The sequence below is a fragment of the Lactuca serriola genome, chromosome 8, assembly GCF_051521515.1.
Source record: "Lactuca serriola cultivar US96UC23 chromosome 8, Lser_US96UC23_V15, whole genome shotgun sequence".
Lineage (NCBI taxonomy): Eukaryota > Viridiplantae > Streptophyta > Magnoliopsida > Asterales > Asteraceae > Lactuca > Lactuca serriola.
The window spans coordinates 293,329,240-293,351,957 of NC_136415.1; the positions used below are offsets into that span (position 1 = coordinate 293,329,240).

The window sequence follows — 22,718 nt, forward strand, 5'->3', positions numbered from 1 at the left end:
TGTAGCAAGACCCCGCTCGGCAAACTCCGTCATGCCCCTTGCCGCACTTTCCGCAAGTGCGGCCCTTCTGGCTCCCTGGTCTGGGATCAGCAGGCTTGGCCCTTCCGGTACGAGGAGTTTGCAGCGAACTCCCGAATATCCCGCCTCAAGACGCTCAAGTAGCGGCTCATACGTGCCTGCTCAGTGGGCACGTGCTCAGGGCAAAACATCGCCCTCTCGTGGAACATCCTCGTGATTGCTGTAACAGACTCAGTACCGTGCTTGAGGGTCAGAAACTCCTGTGCTAAACGCTCCCTCTCCACCTGGGGAACATACTCATCTCGAAACATGGTGGTGAACCTCTCCCAGGTCACCGCAGAAAGCTCGGCAGGCGTATAATGCGCCGTTGCAAACTTCCACCAGTCCTTCGCTCCCAAGCGAAGCTGGTTCAGCGCGAATCGGACCTTCAAATGCTCAGGAGACGAGCAAGTGAAGAAGCACCCCTCAATATCAGATATCCACCTCATCGCTGCCACCGGACCCGGGGTCCCATCGAACTCTGGTGGTTTTGTGTTGCTGAATTCCCGGAATAGTAACACGTCCCCACCCTGCGGCCTTGCAGCAGTCACCGTTGCGGTAGCCGCTGCAGCAGCAGCCTCAGTAATAGCGGCATAACGCTCATCGAACGTCTCAATCAGTGTGGTATCTATGGACCCAAACATCTCCGGAATCTCGGCCCTGATGGCTGCAGCTACCTCCTCCTGGATGATCCGGCGGATATCCTCCTCACTGGTACCACTGCTCTCGGACGTGAAACGTGTCCTCACCATGATCTACCGCTGAAATACGACATACAATAAATTTAGAATCCCCACGAACACACTCACACTCGTCAACTCTTTCCTCCTTGATTCTTGGCATTCCAAAGATTCTTACTTGGGCTGCACCCCGCTCCAGTGCTTCCAGTAGTACGGGCCCAATACTACTGTCTGCACCGCACCAGAATACACTCCAAGTCCTCCTCTTCGGATTCCAGGTCTCAAGTACTCTATCATGCGTAGACCACTCTCTAATATATCTATCATAAGTCCCTCGCTGCTACCTCCTCACTCTCAAGCATCTCATAGCAGCTCACCTCTCCCTAGACTAAGGCATCACAAATCAGGCCAATCTATTCCTAGTAGCAATGCCTAGCCTACTCTAGCATGCAGATACATCATATCAATATTAACATCACATAATATAAGGGTATTTTGGGAAATCACCGTTCGGGCGCAGACTAATCGTACACACATCTCTTGCTCTGCGTCTTTTCAAAAATCTTTTAATCTTTTGAAAATTACATCTCAAATCCTCAGTTTGAGTTCAAAGACGCCCGAAGGTGTACTCGAATCTCTCAAACCAAGGCTCTGATACCAAATTGTAACGCCAAGAATTTAAAAATAATTTTTCGCATTTAATAAAGACAAACTTCATTTAATATTCATAAAACATCATTGTTTGTAATTCATTTCATAACATATATAAAAACCCCAAGATCACATAATATAAAAATCTCGCGTGTGTGCACTGATCAGGCCGGCGCCTTCCCGCGATCCTCACTAGTACCTGAAACAAATAACACCAACACTGTAAGCATAAAGCTTAGTGAGTTCCCCAAAATACCATATAACACATATTAGCCACTCGAGGCTATAACTCTGTGGGTCCGTGCACCCATACTCTATGAACCCTCAGGTTCTAACTCTGTAAACAAGCATAGCATAAATCACATAGAAGAATGCAGTGCAACACATAACATACATAGCATACAAATACTCTATCATATAACTCTGGTTACCTACTCAAGGTAAAGTATAGTGAGAAGACTCACCTCGCGTGTCTTGATATCTCACAACCTGGGAATCCCTCGTGCCCGATTCTCCGAGCTCTAATCCTCCTATAACATCATAATGTCCCTAGTTAATACTTTATATCACTAATGTTGACTATCCCTAAGAAGTCAACACAGGTCCACTCTGGTCAACGGTCAACGGTCAACAGTCAACTTTGACCAGACTCGGCGAGTGCTAGGGCGACTCGGCGAGTCTACACGTTCTCACCAATTCTCTAAGATTCCCTTTCTACACGTCAAGTATCCCCCCTGACTCGACGAGTTCCTCCTGGAAGAATCGCGGGGCCACCCCGACTCAACTCGCCGAGTCTGAAGAACAACTCGGCGAGTCCCAATTAATCTTCAAGCTACTCGCCGAGTCTGTTCATCGGACTCGGCGAGTCCATGTCATGCAACCGCTCAAACTGCTTTCTAAGGTCAGATCTGCTCCGACAATTCACAGGTCTGGCCTTCCTAAACTGGTTCATCACGTAAAGCCCTCATTTTGGTGCTCATAATACACCCCATGACTCATAATTTACGTTTTGACCTAAGGCATAAGGATTCCAATCCAAAACCTCCATTGATTCCCGAAATGCTCAGGCATGGGACATTCTGGACTTCCAAGGGTCCCAATATAGGGTTCCAATCGCTTGGGGGACTAAGGAAACACTCAATCTAGCCACAAAAGGGTTCAATAAACCCTAAATCCATATACACATCAACATAGAAGAATGCAACTCGAAAATATTACCTGAATAACGTTGCTCTGTGTCCCCAATCCTCAGAATGTGGCTTCTCTTGTTGTTCCCTTAACCAAGCCTCCTCCTCCTTGCAAAATAACACTTCCAAGATCAATAATGGTCTTCTACCTTGCTCCAGATGCTCACAATCGAATTAGGGTTTCTCTCAAAGGACTAGGATGAACAATGACGGCCATAAGGCCCCTTATATATGTCCCAAACCTGGACGGTTAGGGTTTCGCTAAACAGCGCAGACTCGCCGAGTCCATATCCGGACTCGTCGAGTCCAGTCGCGAACCCGCGACCAAATCCGTGATCCTACTCGGCGAGTCTGAGCTCCAACTCGCCGAGTCCCCTCTTAAAACACCCAAAAATCATAAATATAACGATACCTGGAATTCCGGGCTGTTACAATAATTTTTTATCTAAGATATCTATTTTTTTTCTAAATATCTTATATTACGTATAACATTTCCTTACATACATAGTACGGCACAAGAATGATATTGTAGATATCTCTAAATATTATTAAAAAAGAACATTTAATTCTAAACTGAAGAAATCGGAACCATTGATTGCATTTCAATCATATATTTTCCACCTTTGGATTATTTGATGACATCATCTTTGTCAACCCCTTTATTTTTGTCCATAGATTTTATAAAATGTATATTACGTTTTAAATTAGAATTCTATTAATGACATTTAAATCTCACCAAAAATAAAATGAATTAAATTAGAAATTCTATTAATGACAACTAAATATCACCAAAAATAAAATGAATTAAATTAGGAATTATATTAATGACAATTAAATCTCACAAAAAAATAAAATGAAAAAAATACCCCATCTCCCTCAATTCTTTACGTAATATATCTAGCCTAAATTTTGTAGTGGAGAAGAAAATTGGGGGAAAACAGGTTGTTCTGATTTTTAATTAACGATTTAGATTTGTAGTCGAACGACTAGAATTATAAATATATCAGAGAAATGTAAGAAAACAAGTAACTCAAATTCCACTTGACAACTTTTTAGTCATCTTATATATGTTTATTTCTTGATAACTAATATTTGTAGTATTTATCGATATTTGTGCTAAAGTTGTGACAACATGAAAATGATTGTTACTTAAGTTGCTTGATTTTTTTTTGAATTTCTTGTAGGTCGAAATTGGAGTTAACGAACAACAGAAATGGTCGAATTCATCTGGATTCTTGTGAATGTAAGTAAAATATATTTTGACTTTATGTTATGAGGGTGTCAAATTTTGTGGTTTGAAAATTAATTGTCATAGTTGTGTTATTTAGAAATTTGAATCGGACCTTTTTATTTGATTCCCTATTTTTTCATACTTTTGACGAATTGTTCAATAAGTTGAGCAATCAAATTATAAATGATAGACTCATACACAATGTATGTCATATCCTTTGCTTTTGGTTATTAAAATCACAAATCTGTTTTTTTTTTTTTTTGATGTGTTAGGATTTGAGACCTTGATTTGGATACTTGGAAATTTTGTTTGGTCTACCTGTCTACTACATGTTCGATGAAATGCTTAAGGGAGCAATATTGGGATAAACCTACGGCCCAATCGGTTTGAAAGGTTTTAAGGGAAATATTCATGATGGCAATCAATAAAGCTTACGGAGAAACAATTCCAAATGTAGGTATTTATCTCCCAGAATCAGTTTCACGCATGACCAACTTTATGTGACATTGTCTATGTGACAACCGTCAAATTCTGGTCAATTCAAAGTCAAATCTCTCCCAAATCTCTCTAAGTATGTGAAATCTCTCCCAAATATCTCTTTGTATGTGAAATCTCTCCAAGAATGTCAAATCTCTCCCAAATCTCTCTAAGTATGTGAAATCTCTCCCAAATATCTCTCTGTATGTGAAATCTCTCCAAGTACGTCAAATCTCTCCTAAATCTCTCTAAGTATGTGAAATCTCTCCCAAATATCTCTCTGTATGTGAAATCTCTCCAAGTATGTCAAATCTCTCCCAAATCTCTCTAAGAATATGAAATCTCTCCCAAATATCTCTCTGTATGTGAAATCTCTCCAAGTACGTCAAATCTCTCCCAAATCTCTCTAAGTATATGAAATCTCTTCCAAATATCTCTCTGTATGTGAAATCTCTCCAAGTATGTCAAATCTCTCCCAAATCTCTCTAAGTATGTGAAATCTCTCCCAAATATCTCTCTGTATGTGAAATCTCTCCAAGTATGTGAAATCTCTCCCAAATATCTCTCTGTATGTGAAATATCTCCAAGTATGTCAAATCTCTCCCAAATCTCTCTAAGAATATGAAATCTCTCCCAAATATCTCTCTGTATGTGAAATCTCTCCAAGTACGTCAAATCTCTCCTAAATCTCTCTAAGTATGTGAAATCTCTCCCAAATATCTCTCTGTATGTGAAATCTCTCCAAGTATGTCAAACCTCTCCCAAATCTCTCTAAGTATGTGAAATCTCTCCCAAATATCTCTCTGTATGTGAAATCTCTCCAAGTATGTCAAATCTCTCCCAAATCTCTCTAAGTATGTGAAATCTCTCCCAAATATCTCTCTATATGTGAAATCTCTCCAAGTACGTCAAATCTCTCCCAAATCTCTCTGAGTATGTGGAATCTCTCTCAAATCTCTCTCGAAATCTCTCCCAACTCTCTATAATCACTCGGGGCATCCCGAGCCTCAAATTTGGCGAAAACAGCCCAAAAACGGAAGTCTAAGCGGAAAACGGACTTAAGGAACCGAAACCCCTCTTAGGAACCGAAAGTCCTCTTAGGAACCGAACCTTCTGATGAAGAGGAACCGAACCGAAGGTACTGTTCACTACTGTTCATTCGGTTCTGACTTCTCGCCTTTTATCTCCGAACCGAACCTCGCTTAAAAGGAAGAACCGAACCCGAAGGTACTGTTCACTACTGTTCATTCGGTTCTGACTTCTCGCCTTTTATCTCCGGACCGAACCCTCACCTTCGCTTCTGACCCTTCGGACCGAGCCTTCGAACTGGACCCCTCGCCCCTTCGGTTCCCTCTGTTCGTTTCCGGCTACAATCCTCAGCATGGACCGAGCCTCGGCCTAGGACCGAGAGGTCTCGCTGGGAACTCATTTTCTCCCGGTTTCCGCGTAGTTTTACGTTTAAGGCCCGCTTTTAATTATTTTAACGCGGGGTTTTCACCCAAAATCATATTTTAACATAATAAACCCTAAATATTCACAATTTAATCATATTTTCATAAAAATCTTTATTTAAATAATAAGAGCAAGTAGGTAAAGTACAAAGAGGTGGAGTGTTGACTTTGCTTTACTTTATGACACAAGCAACCACTCCCACACCCACTCTATGACCAGCCACACCTCACCACCTTACCTAGGTCACATCAATGTCCTTTCCACTCAATCATCACTCCTTCCCACGTTTTTGAGAGCTGAATATTCATCATCTCTCCTCATTTCTCTCATTTCCTCTCTTTTCACCAAAAAGAGCAAACTCTTTTCTCTCTCATTTTCCCTCTCTAGAACTCGAGATTTGAGGGCTGATCTTTGGATTTTCCTCCACATTTGGTAAGAATAATCCATTCTCTTTATGATTATCTCAATTATTTCCACTCGAATCATGGATATCTTACACAAACTCTCTCATAATTGTGTTAGATCTTCGAATCTTCAAGTGATTCTTCAAGTGTTCTTGGGTTGAACACTTCTCTTCTTCAACACTTACCTACTGAAATCACTTAAGGTGAGTTCATACCCCTACATTTTCATGTTTTCTCAAGTTTTTAGGGGGGGAAATACAAGTTAAAACACCAAGAACATAACTAAACTTTTCTAACAGCCTTCATCAGAAAATTTCAACTCCATTCACGGACTGTTTTGGACATCTTAAACATTTTAGTTTTCAAAACTGTTTTAGGTGCATGTAGTTCCACTTCTTAGCTTTAAAACGACTACTTGCACATCTCCATACGATTTTTCTACAATTTATGGTGATTTTTACAAAACTGCCTATCATTTCAAACATCAATCCGGACCAGTCTGTGATTATGGACTTTTTCACACAAGTAAGAAGTCATTAAAAATTATAATAAAAATTATGAACAAACTAGACTCATTTTCCAAACTCTCAGAAGTTACAGAACTTGATTTGGACATTTTATGATTTTTCTACAAATTTTCCAATAACAGTTACAGAAAATGATATTAACAGAAATACACTATAAATTTCATTTCACCTTGTAACATGTTGAGCAAGGTATACATCATTATGTGATTATGTGTTGTTGCAATATATGACAATTTTGTATTCTTATATAGACATACATCATAAAACAAATGGATTTATACCTCCACAAGTATGGTAATTATATAAATGATATTACAAGGCTACATCCATTAAAATATAAACATTGGTAAATTGTGACAAGTAAGGCTTATGCTCACTACCCACACAAATAATTAATAAACTATAATAGGTATAGTTTAGGGTTATTTTACATAACAAACACATTATTAAAGGTTTTACACATACAAAAGAGTTATTACCACTATGGATAATTATGATAAACTATAATAAGTATAGTTAAGCCATTATACCCCCACAAACGAACACGCTAGTTATAATCGGTATAGTTATGGCATATATATATATATATATATATATATATATATATATATATATATATATATATATATATACACACACATATATATATATATATATATATATATATATATATATATATATATATATATATATATATATATATATATATATTACAAACAAAGTGATAAACTATAATAGGTATAGTTTATGTTTCATCTACCCTATGAACTTAATTACAAGAAAGGAATTCACCATCCCCACCACTTTTGATAAGCTATAATATGCATAGTTCATGTTCACTAGTCACTATCACTATCCGATGAACTATGATATGTATAGGTTATATTCACCATCACCACCACTTTTGGTAAACTATAATATGCATAGTTCATGTTCACTAGTCACTATCACTATCCGATGAACTATGATATGTATAGTTTACGTTCACAGTCACTATTACTATTTCATACACTACACTAGGGTTTGGTTCCGGTTTTTGGATTTAAGTCCACGTTAAATTTTCGCATTGATAGACTTCAACTATAATCGTTGAGCGTATATGCTTGAGTCATACAAGAATTTAGTCTGGATTGGCTTAGAATTGGTGGTGCCCGCCTCATCTCTTGTTCCTCGTTGGGTTGTGGACCTAGGGCAGACCCATTATATTCAACGTTTTATCTAACTTAAATCTTATATAACTTATATACGTTGGACGATTATAGGGGAAATCTACGGGTCAATCTAGGGTTCATCAACACATCATATAGGAATATTCTGTTTACACTTAACTAAGAAAATATTAGATTTTCTGGAAATCAAACTCTATCGATTTTACAAGGAAAACGGTTTCTACTTCAAACAAAACTCTTATGAACTCACCAACTTAATTGTTGACACTCTTTCAAAACTACTTGTATTCTCAGGAAATCAGTGAAACAGGAAAACTTCAGCGCTTTGAGGATGGGACGTTAAACCGTCAACAATTTATTTTTGTCATCATAATGTAATTGATTTTGAAACATGTAAACACATACTTTGGTGTAACTTTTTCAATTATATTTATGATGGTTGTATTTACTTTGAGCACTATTATACACGTTGTTGTGATACTGTACATGAAGTCCTCCACCCCCGGACGTTTCCGCCATCCTTAGTTTGGGGGTGTGACAGATTGGTATCAGAGCATTGTTTATAGTGAACTCAGTATATCGAACCACATAAGATATACAAACTATAAATACATTGGGACTGAAAGTCTCTGATTTAAAGTTTTCAAGGCAACTATACTTTTAGAAACAAATAATTTCTCGGTAAAAGTAGGAGCATGTGCACACACACTAGGGTCAGTATCATGGTGGGATGGGACAAAAGTGGTGATTGTTGAACAATACGAGTAGGCTTGGGGATGTATAGTCAGGTCTGGGAATGACATAGCCTGATCAACTATGTCTCACCCAGAAGTGATTAGCATATGCCCAGGAATGGTCGTAGGTGTTGCAACAAGTCTAAAAACTTACCAACACTACCACAATGAAATACCATAGGGGTATTTGGGGTTATTATAATTACTTATTTGAGAACTAAATAGATTTTTATCAATAGGTCAATAATTGCCTAGTGGATACATTAAAATTATATGTATCCAGGACGTCATAGACTTAGAATCTGTGGATCTTTGCTTTACTTCCTGTTCTCGTTGGATTGGGGATTTAGAGTTAGGATCGCTTATTCGAAGGTCTATCCTGTCCCAAATACATATGACTAGTATGCACTAAACAATATATTGAAGTACCTGATAAAGATCATCTTATAATTATCTAATTAGTACGTCTACTTAGTTATTTCTTATATCCCCATTTCTCGCGAAGATATCATGGCTGAATTCCATCCCTACGACGACCCGTACTACCCTAACCACGGCAATACTGAATGGCTCGGAGAGGAGCCAGAGAATGATTACCGAATCCCTTTGGATGGTCACCAAGCTGAAGGCTTTGCTGATGATTCTAACTCCGACCCTGAAGTGGAGAACCTACCCTGATGGCTCTTGTTCCGGATCCTATCCCTCGTCCGGTTTTTTTTTTCAAGGCCCGACGCCTCCTTGGGTAGAATGCCTGGAAACCTGGAGCGAAGAGCAAGCCCAACCTATGCCGTTTAGTGGAGACCGAAGCTTCTACGACATAAGCAAAGGAATCTCAACAGATAGAAGTCTTCCAATCCAGGTCAGTAGATTTCCTCGAAACGAGATTCAGGGCAGAACAACTCTCCATCATATCGCAGAGGCTGATGCAAATTCAAGAATGCATACAATCCGCACCAATCGCCTTGAGCACACATGTGAAAAATCTAAGAGAGACCATGAAACCCGGCTGCAAGCACTGGCTGAAAACACGAACCGAAGTCATAGAACTCCGAGTACGCCAGAGGGTGTACGAAAGGCACATGCTTGATATGGAGCGGCAACTAGCTGAACTGAAGGTTCACCATAGGGATGACCGCCGCCAGTAGTAGATGCCTTACTTTCTTTCCCTGTTAAAAAAAAAGAATCGTTTTTCCTATCTATGTCCTATGTGGCATTCTCCATGAAACTATCTTGTACTGTAAGTACTTTTAGTTAGGCCTTAGGCGGCCAAAACTCTCCTGCTCCGGATGTGATGTAAGACCCTCTACAAAGTCAATTTTCCCAAGCCCGTTACATCTTAAACATCAATGACGTTGTCAATCAGATAAATTCTATGACACTCTTTGTTCAAATACTTCCATAGGAGTCTATCTGAAACCCACTTTAGTCAAGTTGTTGGACTAGAGTAATTTAGCTCCGGGATCGTTCCCAATTCTCTTTCCAAGGTTGGATCATGTTATTCACCAACCAATAGAACCCGGTTTTGAACGACAAACGTCATGAGACCATTCTACGAACTTACTTCTACTCCGTAATAGGACTGCATCATAGGGATGTAGGTCAAACCTTCGAGAACATACTCCTACTCTATAGGTGAACGGTCGAAATACATCTAGGTTCAATGATAGCCCTGACTAGGAACTCTAGTTCATTAAGAAGGATTACTAAGAATGTTATTTGTTATGATTTCCTCACTTATACATTCCCTAGTTATATATAACGAAGACCTGGTAGACAATAGAATGTGAGATTTCTAACTTAGTTTCTTTTCCTCGTTGGGATGTGAAACTGAAGTAGAATCACACATTTTACTATCCGCCCAGTCTTGGTTATATCATAATGTGTATAAGCTAAGTTTTCGTGTATGATAACTTATCTCTTAGTCAGAATCAAAATAATACAGAGCCAACCTTAGTCACTCACAAACTCCTTGTCTTTCGTGTTGCAAAATCATGTCATCATCCGGAAATAGTCAACTGAACAATGAATCCCCTATCCTTCATATCGACGCCGCTACATTTCAAGCCGCGGTAACAGCTGCTGTGGCAGCTGTCCTTACAAACCTCAACACTGGCAATGCAATCACGACTAACAAAGGAATTGAAAATTTCGATTGTTGTATCAATCCAGGAAGCCAACAAAGGGCAACAGTCATGGACGTACAAAGTCGTAAAACCGAGAAGAGGAAACGAAATCGTCGAGCTCGAAAGGAGCGTCAACGATCCCAAAGACTTGCCATGCAACAGTAACAAGTGGCAACTCCTGCCCCTTCAGCACCGGCACAACCAATTTCTTAAGTACCCGGCATCGGGACAAACTCTGCACATAAAGGTGGTGGTAAAACCGGCCCCCATAAAAGGAAAGTTTCGAAGTGGATGAACGAGGAGGGCACCCGTGTCCACGTAACTCTGACTAAACACCTCACTTCCACCACCAATGCTAGTGCAAGCCTGATATGTCACCAATGCGGCGAGATTGGACACCTCAGAAAGGACTGTCCAATCATAAAGAACTCTGGCGCAGATGGGAGGATACTAAGGATCACTGCCGCAAGAGAAACTACTCCGGACCTCGTTAAGAATATCTAAAGCATTTGTTGTATCAGACTCATAAACTGCTTAAAACTAGTGCAACTAGAGTCTTATCTTTTGTGAGACCCCGTCAGTGAAGGGACCCTCGTGTTGCGTATACTTGTCTTTTGTAGTATACTTAGTTTACAACAATAGTCTTGTAGTAAATCTATAGTACTATAACTCTGTTAAAAGTTGCACAGTGGTGTCTTGTCTGTAACGCCTTTATGATTAAATCTAGTGCCTTTATTACCAAGTGACTTCGATTATTTTTTTATCATACGACTAGAATGCCAACCAAGGACATGGATTTACTTGAGAGCGTGAGAATCAATCGATTAGAAAGAATCCCCACTTTTTGGCCTGATTATTCATGCCTACTCCTTGTCTAAATTTAAATTTCGGGACGAAATTCCCTCTAACGGGGGGATGATGTGACAACCGTCAAATTCTGGTCAATTCAAAGTCAAATCTCTCCCAAATCTCTCTAAGTATGTGAAATCTCTCCCAAATATCTCTTTGTATGTGAAATCTCTCCAAGAATGTCAAATCTCTCCCAAATCTCTCTAAGTATGTGAAATCTCTCCCAAATATCTCTCTGTATGTGAAATCTCTCCAAGTACGTCAAATCTCTCCCAAATCTCTCTAAGTATGTGAAATCTCTCCCAAATATCTCTCTGTATGTGAAATCTCTCCAAGTATGTCAAATCTCTCCCAAATCTCTCTAAGTATGTGAAATCTCTCCCAAATATCTCTCTGTATGTGAAATCTCTCCAAGTATGTCAAATCTCTCCCAAATCTCTCTAAGAATATGAAATCTCTCCCAAATATCTCTTTGTATGTGAAATCTCTCCAAGTACGTCAAATCTCTCCCAAATCTCTCTAAGTATGTGAAATCTCTCCCAAATATCTCTCTATATGTGAAATCTCTCCAAGTATGTCAAATCTCTCCCAAATCTCTCTAAGTATGTGAAATCTCTCCCAAATATCTCTCTGTATGTGAAATCTCTCCAAGTATGTCAAATCTTTCCCAAATCTCTCTAAGTATGTGAAATCTCTCCCAAATATCTCTCTGTATGTGAAATCTCTCCAAGTACGTCAACTCTCTCCCAAATCTCTCTGAGTATGTGGAATCTCTCTCAAATCTCTCTCGAAATCTCTCCCAACTCTCTATAATCACTCGGGGCATCCCGACCCTCGAATTTGGCGAAAACAGCCCAAAAACGGAAGTCTAAGCGGAAAACGGACTTAAGGAACCGAAACCCCTCTTAGGAACCGAAAGTCCTCTTAGGAACCGAACCTTCTGATGAAGAGGAACCGAACCGAAGGTACTGTTCACTACTGTTCATTCGGTGTTCATTCGGTTCTGACTTCTCGCCTTTTATCTCCGAACCGAACCTCGCTTAAAAGGAAGAACCGAACCCGAAGGTACTGTTCACTACTGTTCATTCGGTTCTGACTTCTCGCCTTTTATCTCCTGACCGAACCCTCACCTTCGCTTCTGACCCTTCGGACCGAGCCTTCGGACTGGACCCCTCGCCCCTTCGGTTCCCTCTGTTCGTTTCCGGCTACAATCCTCAGCATGGACCGAGCCTCGGCCTAGGGACCGAACCTCGGCCTAGGACTAAGAGGTCTCGCTGGGAACTCATTTTCTCCCGATTTCTGCGTAGTTTTACGTTTAAGGCCCGCTTTTAATTATTTTAACGCGAGGTTTTCACCCAAAATCATATTTTAACATAATAAACCCTAAATATTCACAATTTAATCATATTTTCATAAAAATCTTTATTTAAATAATAAGAGCAAGTGGGTAAAGTACAAAGAGGTGGAGTGTTGACTTTGCTTTACTTTATGACACAAGCAACCACTCCCACACCCACTCTATGACCAGCCACACCTCCCCACCTTACCTAGGTCACATCAATGTCCTTTCCACTCAATCATCACTCCTTCCCACGTTTTTGAGAGCTGAATATTCATCTTCTCTCCTCATTTCTCTCATTTCCTCTCTTTTCACCAAAAAGAGCAAACTCTTTTCTCTATCATTTTCCCTCTCTAGAACTCGAGATTTGAGGGTTGATCTTTGGATTTTCCTCCACATTTGGTAAGAATAATCCATTCTCTTTATGATTATCTCAATTATTTCCACTCGAATCATGGATATCTTACACAAACTCTCTCATAATTGTGTTAGATCTTCGAATCTTCAAGTGATTCTTCAAGTGTTCTTGGGTTGAACACTTCTCTTCTTCAACACTTACCTACTGAAATCACTTAAGGTGAGTTCATACCCCTACATTTTCATGTTTTCTCAAGTTTTTAGGGGGGGAAATACAAGTTAAAACACCAAGAACATAACTAAACTTTTCTAACAGCCTTCATCAGAAAATTTCAACTCCATTCACGGACTGTTTTGGACATCTTAAACATTTTAGTTTTCAAAACTGTTTTAGGTGCATGTAGTTCCACTTCTTAGCTTTAAAACGACTACTTGCACATCTCCATACGATTTTTCTACAATTTATGGTGATTTTTACAAAACTGCCTATCATTTCAAACATCAATCCGGACCAGTCTGTGATTATGGACTTTTTCACACAAGTAAGAAGTCATTAAAAATTATAATAAAAATTATGAACAAACTAGACTCATTTTCCAAACTCTCAGAAGTTACAGAACTTGATTTGGACATTTTATGATTTTTCTACAAATTTTCCAATAACAGTTACAGAAAATGATATTAACAGAAATACACTATAAATTTCATTTCACCTTGTAACATGTTGAGCAAGGTATACATCATTATGTGATTATGTGTTGTTGCAATATATGACAATTTTGTATTCTTATATAGACATACATCATAAAACAAATGGATTTATACCTCCACAAGTATGGTAATTATATAAATGATATTACAAGGCTACATCCATTAAAATATAAACATTGGTAAATTGTGACAAGTAAGGCTTATGCTCACTACCCACACAAATAATTAATAAACTATAATAGGTATAGTTTAGGGTTATTTTACATAACAAACACATTATTAAAGGTTTTACACATACAAAAGAGTTATTACCACTATGGATAATTATGATAAACTATAATAAGTATAGTTAAGCCATTATACCCCCACAAACGAACACGCTAGTTATAATCGGTATAGTTATGGCATATATATATATATATATATATATATATATATATATATATATATATATACACACACATATATATATATATATATATATATATATATATATATATATATATATATATATATATATTACAAACAAAGTGATAAACTATAATAGGTATAGTTTATGTTTCATCTACCCTATGAACTTAATTACAAGAAAGGAATTCACCATCCCCACCACTTTTGATAAGCTATAATATGCATAGTTCATGTTCACTAGTCACTATCACTATCCGATGAACTATGATATGTATAGGTTATATTCACCATCACCACCACTTTTGGTAAACTATAATATGCATAGTTCATGTTCACTAGTCACTATCACTATCCGATGAACTATGATATGTATAGTTTACGTTCACAGTCACTATTACTATTTCATACACTACACTAGGGTTTGGTTCCGGTTTTTGGATTTAAGTCCACATTAAATTTTCGCATTGTTAGACTTCAACTATAATCGTTGAGCGTATATGCTTGAGTCATACAAGAATTTAGTCTGGATTGGCTTAGAATTGGTGGTGCCCGCCTCATCTCCTGTTCCTCGTTGGGTTGTGGACCTAGGGCAGACCCACTATATTCAACGTTTTATCTAACTTAAATCTTATATAACTTATATACGCTGGACGATTATAGGGGAAATCTACGGGTCAATGTAGGGTTCATGAACACATCATATAGGAATATTCTGTTTACACTTAACTAAGAAAATATTAGATTTTCTGGAAATCAAACTCTATCTATTTTACAAGGAAAAAGGTTTCTACTTCAAACAAAACTCTTATGAACTCACCAACTTAATTGTTGACACTCTTTCAAAACTACTTGTATTCTCAGGAAATCAGTGAAACAGGAAAACTTCAGCGCTTTGAGGATGGGACGTTAAACCGTCAACAATTTATTTTTGTCATCATAATGTAATTGATTTTGAAACATGTAAACACATACTTTGGTGTAACTTTTTCAATTATATTTATGATGGTTGTATTTACTTTGAGCACTATTATACACGTTGTTGTGATACTGTACATGAAGTCCTCCACCCCCGGACGTTTCCGCCATCCTTGGTTTGGGGGTGTGACAGTCTAGAGGGATATCAAGTGTCAATACAAAAGTATTAATGAACTCTGACGAACAATTCAACGACAATGAAGTTTATACATCAAATATGGTCAACAAAGAGGATATTATTGCTCTGTAGGTATTCATCTTTAAGAATCGTTTGGAGGCAATACCATTTTAGTTGGAGATGACTTCAGACAAATTCTTCTAGCAATACAAAGAGGCAATTGTTCGGATACTGTGCATGCATCATATTCATCCAAATTACGGCGTGATGTACAGTTTTACGTTTAACCGTAAACATGAGATTTATTTTGGTTGTCTAACTAATGATTTGGATGAGAAAAAAGCATTTGATGAGTGGATTCTCAAAAACGGTGAAGGTAATACTGGCGGCCCTAATGATGGTGAACCTGAAAATTGAATTTCCAGAAGATGTTGTTGTTTGCTCTATAGGTGACCATATTCATTCAAGTGTATCCACCATTTATCCATCCTTTGAAAACCATTTTGATGATTAATCATATTTTGAAGGTAAAACTATTTTGGTCCCTACAAATGAAGAATTTGATGCTACCAATGAATACATTTTAGGATTGATGAAAGATGAAGGGAAAACATATATGAGTTCAAATTCTTTACGTGATACAGAGTTACCAGGTTTTTTTGAGGAATCAATCTACTCTTTAGTTGTGTTGAAGGGTTTTAAGGCATCTAAAATTTTCAACCATAAACTTACACTAAAAATAGGTGTTCCAGTCATATTTCTTTGTAATATCGACCAAACCAAAGGACTATGCAATGGTACTAATTATAGATTGTTAGGCTTGGAAGAAACGTCATTGAAGTCTGAATCATATATGCTAGATTCTTTATCGAGACTACTTATATACCTTGCATGAATTTAACTCCGTCTAATAAAAGAATCTCATTCCGTTTTCAGCGGAGGCAATTCCCTATAGTAGTTTATTTTGTTATGGTCATTAACAAAAGTCAATGACAATAATTATCAAATGTTGGATTATACTTGCATAAGCTCGTCTTCACTCATTTTCAGTTATATATTTTGTGATTCTCACGTCACAAGTGAAAAGGGATTGAAAGTACTCATATATTTTGAGGAAAGTTGTCCAACTAATAAAACAAAAAGTTATGTTTACAAAGACGTTCTTCAATTATTGTAGATATTCAAATGTTTCTTTGTTTTTTTTTCAAACATTTAAATGGTAACAATAATGCTAAGTCTGTTTATGTTACTTTGTTTTTTTGTAGTGCCAACTTTTTTATACATATACATTACATTTTTATATATTCTCCCGCGTTTTACGCGGGTCATAATCTAGTTTTATAAACAACTAAATACATGTAGATACTAAATAAAATTTGGAAAAACATACATCTATGAAGAGGAACCCCTCCATCAACTTAATCTTCCTCGTTATTATTTAAGTTCATTTCACATCCCAAGAAAAGAATCGAACCACCACCTAAACAAATAGAAATAAATAAATAAAATAACTAATAATATTTAGATGAAACAGATCAAACTCGCTTAACAAGAAAACCGTTTAACCGGAAAATATCGTCTTTTTATTGAGTTTTTTTTTGTGCTATCCCTTGTAAAACTTTTTGATTCCGCCACTGTAGTTAACTATTGACACCAAATTGTTCTTTGTTTTTAGCATTGAGTCTCTAGTTTCATACTAACTTCTTAAATGTCTTCTAGTGATTAGTATCCAATTGAAATAATTCGTATACAACAGTTGTTTTTTCATAAATAATAATTTATATTTTATAAAGTTGTAAAATCCAACAATTTAAACAAAAATTGATGCGTATGGAAAAAAAAATGTTTACGGATGAGCTCTGCAAATAAAATATATAGACTAAGGGCATGTCGAAAATGTGGCCGACGGGGTTTGATCAACTTTTTTCATTATATAGACTAAAGACATGTTTGATATGTGGCTGACAGGGTCCGATCAACTTTTTTCACTGACTCGGTCCAGTCAGCTTGTTTCATAAAGGGCTAATCATGTCTGAATTGGTCCGATAAGTTGATTCCGTCTACAAAATGTCTGATTCGGTAAATAAAAAAAAGCTGACCGGAACATTTCCCATGTTGCCCTCTTTTCTCCCTCTCTCGCTTCTGTGTTCGCCGGAGTTTGCTCCCCCTTCTGCCATTGTCGGTGCATCCCTCCTCCTCCACCTACTCCAACGCAACCATTCTCCACCATTTACCTAGCGACGCAACCTTGACGACTCCATCACAGATCATCAGCCGACCTTGCCCTCCATCTTCGCCGGTAAGGTCTGCAATCGAACATGGTGGTTTTCCTTAATTGGTTCAAAGTTTGATCTGAAGAATCATTGATTGATTTTCATTTTCTCGTTTATAGATGGAATTGGTGAATTCATTAGTTTGATAGAAATTTTCGGCGACCTGATTATTGATTCAAATTATCGAAAGTGACTGGAATCAAATCGAAATCAGACGTGATTGAATTTGAAAGTCAAATTGATTTTCCAGGGCAAGCTTTCATTTTCCAGATGTGATTGAATTTGCAAATCGCGTTGAATTTGATTATTGATTCTTGATATGCTTTCAGGCCTTTCTGAGATTTGTCTTTCTACTGTAAGCTGATATAACTATAGGGACCAAAAAACACACAATCACCGTCGTTCCAATCGGAGGAAAATGCCGCGCGACAAACACTAGCCATCGGCGGTTCGCGTCTATACAGTTTGCGACGAATCCAAGTTCGTATTCAAATTCACTTACTCGATTCTTCTAAATATAAGTTTAATTTGTTGTATCTGATTATGTGAGCCCTAAAACAACTCAATTGTGGATTTCTGATTCTGGTATAGGTATTTAATCGTGAGGAATGTTTCGGAACTAGGTTGTGGAGATGAATTACGGAAATTGTTTGAAGGATACGGTGAAATTGATGAGTAAGTTATCATTTTCCCTCTTTCAAAAATGCCTTCAACCATTATGTTAATTGTTAGTTTTTTTTGCTTTTTTTTATGGATTCAATTCTGACTTCTTATTTCTCTTTTGTAGATTCATACCATTGGACGATGAAGATTGTGAGCCATTTACTGATGTTTACTGGATTAAGTTTCATCAGGTCAACAATGCTAGGTGCCTCAAACAATTTGAACTCTTTTTTCACTGAAATCGATAATTCATCTATGGAACATTAGGATCCTTGATCTTTATGCAGATTTGCGAAAAGGAAGTTGGATGAATCAGTTTTTATTGGAAATTGGATTCAAGTCTCATATGCACCAAAGTATGAGAGCCTTAGTGACACAAAAGAGAAGTTGGAAGGTAGAAGAAAAGAAGTTGTAGCTAGACTTAATCGTAAGTGTTGTATAATATTAATATCATTTTATATTTATAAAGAATTTGTTTTCTAGATAGATTAAATACTTGTATAGTTTGTTTTTGTTGTTTTTTTCAGCTAAATTCATATCACAACCATTAAATATCCAACACAGGTTTGAAATTTGAATCTAATTCTTATTGTTTTATCCTATTTCTATTGGCAAATCTTGATTATATGTTCTTGTTTTAGGGACCCACATACTGTTCACAGTCAAACTCTTCCGTCAACAGTTTCGTCTAATCAGGTTCAAACATTTTTATATTATTTCATTTTTATTTTTATTTTATCAGTTAACAAATACTTACAAAAAATGTGGGAAATTTTTTCGTTTATCATATATACATTTCAAATCCTTTGACATTTATGTAACTCATAATTTGTGAAATATGATATCAGGATTATTTTCCATTAGAGTCGATGAATCAGACAGTTAGATTGGTCAGGGATAAGCTTAACAAGGTGAGTCAATAATTACTAATTTTCTCTCCATTTATCAGATGAAGTTTTTTATATTTTTATTTATTTTACTCTTGTTTAGATTGAGTCGGATACAGAGACTTTAAAAGCCATGTCTTCTAAGAAACCACGAATTGACAATAGAAGAAGAATCTGATAGCCATTACCTCTTTTCATCAACTTTTGATGATGAAAATCAGGAGGACATTTATGTCTTTTTACACATGTATGAGATCGAGAACGAGTCGGTCTCCTACCTTGTTCCACTTTTTTATGGATGGGACAAAAAATTGCAAATTTTGTCTCGGTGATATTAGCCTCAGTTCTGTCAGACACACAGTACAACCTCTTCTGTCATATATTCTCATGCATAACAGACGGTTGTGTATTTTTTTTGTGTACATGGTTCAAGACGACTTTGAATTTCCTTTGAAGGAAAAAAAGTTAATTTTGAAAGAAGTGCATTTACCATTTTATCCCTTAATTTGTATGCTTATGAAATTGGGGTTTATTAGTAATGAGTTTTGATTACAGCCTAATAGCAAGGTCAAATAGTTCTAAGATTTTGGTTAAATGGGATGTGTCAAAGGAAAAGTTGTATGTGATTTGTTATGGTTTCCTTTGTTATATAATCACATAAGAAACAAGACATTCGCTATAAAAGATTGTGGATGATTTGTATTTATATTGATAAATAATATAAAATATAAATATGTAAATGTTTCACTACATTTTATTTTTAAAATAGTTGAATAGTTTTTTTATTAAGTTAAGATCCCGCCTATAATATTCAAAATTTTGTATTAAGTTTCAAGGATAAACAATTCAAATTAACCAACTAAAAACAGTATCTGATAGTAGTTTATCAATATTAGCTTTATGATTTTTTTTTTTGAAAAAAAAATGAAAGAGAAATATAAAATGTGACAAAAATATATAAATAAATAAAAACAAACATTTTTCAAATATTACGAATATCTATAGAGTATAGACTATATTAATCTTTTGAATAGCAAATTGCATAACAAATGGTGATTTTTACTTAAATCCACGTATTTTTTTCTCTTTATAGTTTAAAATTTATTATTAATTTGTAATGAAAAAATAAAAAATAGTATCTAGTAATCAAAAAGTGTACATCAAGTTGTTGGAGTCAACAAATAAAAGTATTTAAATTAATATATGATAAACCTTAAAAGATAATTATTTATCTTAAATTATTTTAGTTAGTTAAATGAGTTATTTTAGAAGATATAATAAATATATATGGTTATAACTTTTGTTGCTACAACTTCCTTTAATTATCTCATTATTCTCACCATTAGGAGATATTTCGTCATACAAAAAACAAAGCTCTTTTCTAGTTTATCATATCATAAATGCGCATAGAGCTTTCAATTTGAACCAAACAATTTTTTGTTTATCTTTTCTGTAGATTCATTGATGCCATTTCTTCATGGTTTTATTCACAATTTCTTCCTTGCATTTCCTTAGTAAAAAGACTTTTCATGGGTGGATTAGGAGAAAGAATAAGTTCTTTTTCCCTGTAAATGCCAAATGGATTAAATGATCTAAAGATAAATAATGTTTAAAAATTATATATAAAAAAAAAAAAGATAATACTCTATATGGGAAAATGGAAGAAAAAAAAATTGAGAGCGAATTTGTAATATACGGGTTAGTGTGTTTGGATGAAAGTGAATCATAAAAAGTACAATGAACAACATAAGGAATATGTAATGAATGAATTTAGTTAATATATTTCACGATAATATTTGGTTGGGTCTACAACAACAAAATGTTATCAATATATGATTCTAACTTTATTTTGTATATTATTTTAATTTTAATTATAATTAACAAATTTTTATTTATAAAAATAAAAATTTAAAAGAAAATAATTTTTTAAACCCCCAATTAGCCCTAATAAAAATAATATTTGTATAGTTATTTTGCATATTAAGAGAGTAATTTAAATAAAATAATGAAATTTTACCTAAACAAAAATAAGGTATATTGCAATGACAAAATAACATCCATTGCTAAGGAATGTAAAGTAGCAAGACAAAGGAATCTGGTACCTTGAAGAAATGGTCCAACGTAATCATGGAATGAACCATTTTATTTCTTTCCCTATTTTACCTTACAAAACAATACCTTAGGACTTAACAGATAAAGTCTTCTCTACCTATCCTATTAAGTTATTTTTTGTACATTATATATAAAAAAATCATATATGGTTTCTCAGCTTTAACAAAAAACAAACACCTAAAAGTTTGAGTAAAGAAAATAAGACAACTCGAATTTAAATCTTCATAAATTCAGGAAATCACCTTCATAATTAATCATATAATTAAGAAGGAATACACATGAAATAATAAACCACCATTAAAAGAACATCTAGTTAGCCAAACTATAACCAAATGTTGTTTATCTTACAACACCATCCTGCTTTCTACATTCAATAATGTTGTGGTCCTTGCCCTGATTTAAAATTCATCTCATGATCTTGATTACCACCATACCTCATTTGATCATCTCTAAATTCACCCTTACGAAACGAATTAGGCCTTCCCATAGACGGGTCGGGTCTTCCCATAGACGGGTCGGATCTTCCCATAGACGGTTCCTTATATGAATTAGGCCTACCCATCATCGGCTCACCATTAGCCGCCACCTTAGCACTTGAAAACCGCTTATCAAATCCAAACTCAATGTCTCCATCTTTCGTTTGAAACGCGTTACGGTTAGGCTTCATTTCTTTCTCTTTGGGCCCGCGAGCAGCGTGCCCATGCTTAGGTGGCTTGGATTTGTTGTGGCGCTTGTTACACAGGCGACCAAGAAAACAAGCCACTGCTGACACCACCACTATCACCGCCAGGACGATGAAAACCGCCCCAAATGAACCACCGTCTGACTGGCGGTGTACTGGCGGGCTTGCCTCAGAGACCGGGTACACCAATGGTGTTTGCTCCGGTTGTTGTTGTTCGGACATTTTTCCGACGAAAAGGGAAGTTTGGGGAAATTGGTGTTCTTTGAGTGTAGGCAAGGTTAGATTGAGGGATAGAAGAAAGAAAAATGAGAATAAGAAGGTGGGATATGGTGTTTGATGGGTGGTGGGGTGGGATTTATGTTTTGAATTCAAAAGAAGAGGATTGCTTTAATAAAGAGACAGCTAAGTAAAGAAAAATATTCTGAGTTCTTTTGCTGCCTAATAGGTGAGTGGTGGTGGTGTCTAATTTGTTCTTTATTTGCTTTGTTAAGAGAGAAAGCAGATTTTTGGCTCCTTTGAACATTATCTATCTCATTACTCTATTCTAGGTGCCTATTATTCTTAGTACGATTCAATTATTGTGTCTATAAACTTATGTTTGGTAATTTTCACATTGCATGCATGTAAATAGTGTTATGTGTGGTAAATT

General features: G+C 36.4%; 1 pseudogene across 1 annotated transcript; it reads left to right on the top strand.

Annotated features, from left to right (window-relative positions):
* Positions 1-17,543: 17,543 nt before the first annotated feature.
* LOC145069158 (uncharacterized) lies at positions 17,544-19,961 on the top strand (annotated as a pseudogene). Its single transcript, XR_013689322.1, has 9 exons — positions 17,544-17,756; positions 17,845-18,205; positions 18,317-18,400; positions 18,513-18,593; positions 18,676-18,815; positions 18,916-18,952; positions 19,030-19,084; positions 19,237-19,299; positions 19,379-19,961. The product of XR_013689322.1 is annotated as an uncharacterized LOC145069158 (transcript).
* The last annotated feature ends 2,757 nt before the right edge of the window (positions 19,962-22,718 follow it).